We start from the raw sequence: 7409 nt of genomic DNA, 5'->3' as shown, positions 1-7409 counted from the left end.
CAAAGGCTATCATTGAAATTTTATTATTCTTATATTCAAAAACTAGAAATTAAAAAAGCCTCTGGAGGGCTTCCCTGGTGGCGCAGTGGTTGAGAGTCTGCCTGCCGATGCAGGGGACACGGGTTCGTGCCCCGGTCCAGGAAGATCCCACATGCTGCAGAGCGGTTGGGTCCGTGAGCCATGGCCACTGAGCCTGCGCGTCCGGAGCCTGTGCTCCGCAACGGGAGAGACCACAACAGTGAGAGGCCCACGTACCGCAAAAAAAAAAAAAAAAAGCCTCTGGAGGTCAGAAATTGAGAGAGTGAATTGCTCATTGAGAGGTTAAAGCTGTGTGTGGGTTTACTGTTGTCATTAGAAATGGATCCTTAGACCTGTCCTCTCCTGCACCCAAAATAGGGTAATATGAATGTGTTCTTCTCCAAAAAAAAATATGAACGTTCTTTTATCTTTTAAGAACAAGTTAAATCATTCATAATGTGGTGTGAATCATAAAGAAACATAATCTCGTGTTTGTGTTAAGGAGGAAACGTGTACCTCTAAAAATGTACAGTGTCATGTGAAGAGAAAATTCCTCCTGAATATTGCTTGTTTTTTCCTTCCTGCTAATTTTAGAGGTGTTACCACACAAAACCTGCCTGCATTCAAGATGCAGTGATTGCCAGTGTTTCAATCAGATGGTACTGATAGAAGTGTGATGAGTTTGTACCAATAACACATTTAAAAATAATTTGTACTAAAAATATGCTCTGTAAGACTTAATTAACATCCAGAGTTCCCAGTTTATACACGAGATATAAACAGAAAATATATTTAAAAATTTTTATTGCAAGCTTGTATGAAAATTGAATGTATAAATGAGGAAGAGGGTTGTGTAAGGCCATTTGCTAACTAGACAGCTTGGCTAAAAGGGATGTAGACCAGGAGAGGAGTGGGTGACAGATGTGATTTTTATCACCTGTGACCCCACGACTCTTATCATAAGTGGGCCAGATCACAGTAAATTTACCATTTTTTCTATGTCTTCTATGGTCAGATCAGAGGATGAAGCCCCTGCACTGTAACTGGGTTGTTATACCTGGGGAATTTGGACCTCAGGAACAATAGGTAGGAAGAGGGGATAATGCCATTTTAAAGTCTAAATGGCATCCATAGCCTTATAACTCTGTGCTAAATCCGTATCAGTATCAGGGCATCCTCCACTAACAGGACTGTCTCCCTCCTCTGCCTGTTCGCCCATCCTCAAGATGCCAAGCTGACTGAGAGAGCCACAGAATTACAGTGCGGCGGCGGCGGGACGAAGCGCGCGCCCAGGTCACTGTCACGAGAAGGAGGAGGTTGTGATGCGCGGAGGGGAAATGGCTGCCGAAAACAAGCTGGAAGAGCGTTTCCCAAAGTGTATTCTGCGGAATTAGCACCTGCTGCGTTCTCAACACCGTGCCACCTATAGATGATCATGGGAATAGCAATAGTCATGTAAAAATCTTTTCACCGATAAAGCTGCTTGAGTGTCTGCCGAAATGTTCAAGTTTACCCAAAGAGAGGCACCGTTGGAACACTAATGAGAGATTATGATGTAGCAGTCCCTTTGGATTTCTTTTTCATAATGTGTGACCCTTCACCTTTGATCCCCTGACATGCATTACCTTGGTAACCATTTCATTTTTTAATTTAATTTCATTTTTTGATTTTGGTGTGCAAGCTGTAATATTTCATCTCTCGAAGTGTAACTGGCTGATTTCCTTAAATAGAGATACCCCTCTGAACGATAAATTTGCAAAATGCTGTCTTTATTTTCTGTATTAAAATTGATTTCAATTTTAAAAATAAAGTGTAATCTGTGTTTTCATCCTTTAAAAAAAAAAAACAGGCTTCCCTAGTGGCACAGTGGTTGAGAATCTGCCTGCCAATTCAGGGGACATGGGTTCGAGCCCTGGTCTGGGAAGATCCCACATGCCACGGAACAACTGGGCCTGTGAGCCACAATTACTGAGCCTGCGCGTCTGGAGCCTGTGCTCCACAGAGAACAAGAGAGGCAGCGATAATGAGAGGCCTGCGCACGGTGATGAAGAGTGGACCCCGCTTGCCACAACTAGAGAAAGCCCTCGCACAGAAACGAAGACCCAACACAGCCATAAATTAATTAATTAATTTTAAAAAAATTAAAAATTAAAAAAAAAACTTACCTGCAGAAGTGGCTTGGCCGTGGGGAGAGTTACTGAAGATGAAGATGGAAAATATCAAACATGTTTCCCTAGGAAAGTAAATCCTCCTCCAACCTACTCTCTTCTAGTGCTTGCATGTGTTCACCTGGTTTTCTTCTCTAGCACATATTCTGTGGTCTCCTGAAAGGCGGGGACCAATTTAATTCTGGGCCTGGCATGAAATAGTACACAGTGAATGTGGACAGAAGAAAGAATGTACAGGGAGAGTGATGAGAGAGCATAAGAGGAAAAAAACGGAGAAAAGGGGAAGAGGAAGAAAGACATTTAGGAAGGAGATACTTTAGCTTAATTGTCTTAAGTCACCATCTATTGTATTCCCCCAAATGCCCCCTTTCAAATCTGCTTGTCATATCAGAGATGTCCGAGAAATAGCACCTGTTTAAGCAGATGTTTTTAAAACACTTTGTATATAAATTAGCAGATTTAATTTTAAGGTGTGGAGGAATGCTATGTGGTAGGTATCGTAAGAAAGGTAAATATTATCTTCTTTATAAAAAGAGAAACAAAATCTCATAGAGTATAACACTAGATTACAAATTCTGTTCTGCTGGATTCTACTTAGTTTTCAAGGTTCTGTTTGATCTCATCTCCTTCAGGATGCCCACCACAACAGCTCTAGTTCACAGTGCTTTCTTGGGTCTCTGAAAAAACACTAGAAAATAGGATTTAGTCCTTATCCAAATATTGCTTCTTAGCTTTGATTATGTTTTGTTCATGCACCTTCTTTCCATCTAGATAACAAACCCTTGGGGTATGCCATATTTTCAAACATCTGACAAAGAAAAGGAACTTAATAATCATTCTTTGATTGGTGGACCAGGGAGCATCACATAATATAGAATTACAGGGAAATATACATCATTTAAATAGATTCTGATTCAAATGCTTATCAAGGACCTAGAACTCTAGAAAATTTTAAAGTTTGGTGGGTGTTCTCCTGCCATGCTTACCTTTACCTTGAGTATATTTCAATATCTGTATTTCTTAGACTATGCATAATCTCTGCTTTATACCAACGGAGTCATTTCCAGTGGTTCTCCCTTTAAATGTATCTTCTAATTGGCTATCAGCACATTCTTTCCATAATTAGTCTACAGCAGTCACTTGCTTAAATCACCTCGGTGGTACCCTGGAGATTAGAGAATAGTTCAAATTCCTCGGTTCATCATCCATAGAACTTGCCATTCTCAAAATGCTTAATCTAATTTCATGGTTCTCTGTCTTCTTCCAGTGTCCAAGATACTTTTTCTTTACAGTCCAAACTTTAACTATCCTTTAAGATCAAACTCAACTGCTACATCCTTTCCAAAGACTTCTCTGGTTCGCGAGCTCTAGAGCCCGCGAGCCACAACTACGGAGTCCACATGCCTAGAGCCCGTGCTCTGCAACAAGAGAGGCCACCGCAATGAGAAGCCCGCGCACTGCAATGAAGAGCAGCCCCCGCTCACCGCAACTAGAGAAAGCCTGCACACAGCAACGAAGACCCAACGCAGCCAAAACTAAATAAATAAAATAATAAATTTATTTTAAAAAAGTGAGGGTAATAACAGAACCTTCCACATAGAGTGAGGTGATCCATGCAAAACCCTTAGAACAGTCACAGAATAAGTGCTCAAAGAATAATAACTACTATTAGTATTGTTATTAATGGTCAGGGAAATCGTTTTAAAGGAGATGTATGCTTCTTATGAATCCTTAGAAGGATGAAGAAAGAAGAGCTAAGGGAATAATTTTATAAATTACATTGCTAGCCATTAGGTTCAGCCCAATATCAAAACCCATCAAAATTCTACGTGGTGGTTATTTTGATACAAATATTTTTTTATATAAATTTATTTATTTTATTTATATTTGGCTGTGTTGGGTCTTTGTTGCTGTGTGCAGGCTTTCTCTACTTGTGGCTCGCGGGCTCTAGAGCGCAGGCTCAGCAGCTGTGGCGCACGAGCTCAGCCGCTCCGCGGCATGTGGGATCCTCCCGGACCAGGGCTCGAACCCGTACCCCCTGCATTGGCAGGCAGACTCCCAACCACTGCGCCACCAGGGAAGTCCCTTGATGCACATTTTTACAGATGTGGAAACCGGCCCAAAGAAATTAAGGAAGTTTCTCGGAAGTATTGTCCAGTAAGAAGCAAAGATGGAAATCAAATGTTACAGTTCTGATTTCACATTGTGCACCTATCACTCTACATAGGGATGCCTGCTTCCTGCCCGTTTACTCATAATAAGATGTGAGTCACTAGGACTGTTAAGGCAGTGCACTGTTAAAGCAGAATCTGAGCTCTTCTCTGCCCACTCATCTAAGATGCCTTTTGTTCTGATGGCACAGTCTTTACAACTGGTAATGGAAGAGAACGGGAAACGTATTCATTTCAATTTTATTTTAAAGGAATGTTAGAGTGAGTTAGGTTGGGGGAAGAATTTTGTCTTTTGACCAGTGTAACTAGACAATTTTAATCTTGAATTCTTTTTGAGAACACTGTCAGGCTCCAAGGAGCAAAACTAGAATACAGTCACTTCTCTCAATATGTGTTTAGGGATTGCAATAAAATGAAAATTTCTACCCAATAGAAAGCACACTTTGAATTATTGATGGTCTGACACTCTTGTGTGGGTTTTCCCTTTTAGTGCTGAGTTACATGCAAATTTGGTGATGTTAAAAAGTCGTATTATGCCATTTTAGAAAAGGGGTAAACAGTGAGATTCTGAGTTCATGATAATTGAATTTTAAACATTCCCCAATTTTTCTTCCTTATCTTAAAGTTTCACATTCATATCCTGTGGCCATCTGCAGTGTCTCAATGTAACAATCCATCAGCTTGATTTTAAGCCTATTCTGTGCATGCCTCAAGCATAAAACATGCCTATCTACCAGGCCAGCTCAGAAAAATACTTACTTTGGAAAAATCTAATTAGTTACTGTCCATTATTTGTGTATGATAACCTCTGGCCGTGCACCTTAGTTAGGAAAGACCTTGAATTGCTTTTTCTGGAGGGCGTTATTTGAGGTTAATTTTCACTTTTGTTTATTATTACACTGTTTCATCACCTGGAAATTACTCTGAAAATACCTGGAGGAATAACCAGTTCCATGTTAAAGTACTCTTCTCCATAACAAGAGAGCATAATTATGTATTCACATGTCCATATTTATAATTTGGTTTCATAACAGAACACACATGTAATTTCACAAAAATCTATCTGCATTGCATTTGTGCAATTTAAAAGAAACTTGACGATTTCTTACTTCAGTGAATTTTGAACTATAGGCATATCAGTATTTTATTATCATCTGCTTTACCATTAACAGCAAATTCAAAAAGAATGACTCCATACAGCCCATTCAACAACATTTTGACCCAGCACGTGTATGCTTTTTCCCCAGAGACTCTTTTACCCAGATAATTTACCAGTTACAAGTTGAATGTGCTACCAACAAGTTTTTTAGCTTTTAAATAATACTTTTTTTCTTTGTATCTAAGGTATTTTATTAGCAGAATCTGACAATTTTAGTATTACCTAAATCTTCCAGAATCCAAATTCAACATTAGTCCCCAAACCCAAATTGAATTTTTCTTCCAGTTTTATTGAGATAAAATTGACATACAGTACTGTATAAGTTTAAGGTGTATAGCATAATAACTTGACTTACATACATTATGAAATTATTATCACACTAAGTACAGTGAACACTCATCTCATATAGATACAAAATTAAAGAAAAAAATTTTTCCTTATGATGAGAAATCTTAGGATTTACTTTCTTAACAACTTTCAAATATAACATACAGCAGTTTTAATTATATTTATAATGTTGTACATTACATCCTTTGTACTTACTTATCTTATACCTGGGAGTTTGTACCTTTTGACTGCTTTCATTCAGTTCCCCAACCCTCCACCTCTGGTTACCACAAATCTGACCTCTTTTTCTTTTCTTTTTTTTTTTTTTTTTAATATCTTTACTGAAGTATAATTGCTTTACATTGTTTTGTTAGTTTCTGCTGTATAACAAAGTGAATCAGCTATACGTATACATATATCCCCATATCCCCTCCCTCTTGTACCTCCCTCCCACCCTCCCTATCCCACCCCTCTAGGTGGTCACAAAGCACTGAGCTGCTGATCTCTTTTTCTATGTTTGTTTGTTTGTTTGTTTGTTTTTGAAGTGTAGTTGACCTACAATATTATGTTAGTTCCTGGTACACAACATAGTGATTTGATGTTTCTATACGTTTAAAAACGAACACCACAATAAATCTAGTTACAATATGTCATCATACAAAGATATTACATAGTTATTGATTATGTGCCTCACACTGTACATTTCACACTTATAACTCACCAAACTTATTTTGCAGCTGGGAGTTTGTACCTCTTAATCTCCATCACCTATTTCTTGCCTCCCCCTACTCTCTTTCCCTCTGGCAGCCAACTGTTTGTTATTTGTGTCTGTAACTCTGTTTCTGTTCTGTTATCTTTGTTTTTTGTTTGTTTGTTTTTAAGATTCCACATATAAGTGATAACATACAGGATTTGTCTTTCTCTCTTTCAGGCATATTTCCAAAACACAATTCACTTTTCCATCCAAGAAGTAATGTCTTATAAATTACTCTTGCATCTTGATCAAATAAAAGATCCTGAAAATAGGGACTTCCCTGGTGGCGCAGTGGTTGGGAATCTGCCTGCCAATGCAGGCAGGGGTTGGAGACACGGGTTGCAGCCCTGGTCTGGTAGGATCCCACATGCCACAGAGCACCTGGGCACGTGCACCACAACTACTGAGCCTGTGCTCTAGAACCCCCAAGCCACAACTACTGAGTCCTCATGCCACAACTACTGGGCCCGTGTGCCTAGAACCCATGCTCCGCAACAAGAGAAGCCACTGCAATGAGAAGCCTGCACACCACGGCGAAGAGCAACCGCCACTCAGCACAACTAGAGAAACCCTGCGCACAGCAACGAAGACCCAGTGCAGCCAAAAATAAATAAATAAAATAAATAAATTAAAAAAAATAAGATCCTTAAAATAAATTTGTCTTAGTCAGGAAACTCAGCAACAGAGCTAGAATATCAACTTGAATGAAGTTTTCAATTACTTATTTTTTAAATGGAGTTGGTCTACTATTGCTTAGATTTCAGACTCTAAAATATCATTTCCCTCTTAATGGGACCAGGACCCCTGTTTGT

General features: G+C 39.2%; 1 pseudogene; it reads left to right on the top strand.

Annotated features, from left to right (window-relative positions):
• Positions 1-1341: 1341 nt before the first annotated feature.
• On the top strand, positions 1342-1769 carry LOC137205726 (calmodulin-binding transcription activator 1 pseudogene; annotated as a pseudogene).
• Positions 1770-7409: the final 5640 nt, after the last annotated feature.

Source organism: Pseudorca crassidens, chromosome 14 (assembly GCF_039906515.1).
Source record: "Pseudorca crassidens isolate mPseCra1 chromosome 14, mPseCra1.hap1, whole genome shotgun sequence".
Taxonomy (NCBI): Eukaryota; Metazoa; Chordata; class Mammalia; order Artiodactyla; family Delphinidae; genus Pseudorca; species Pseudorca crassidens.
This window is presented reverse-complemented; position numbering and strand designations above follow the sequence as displayed.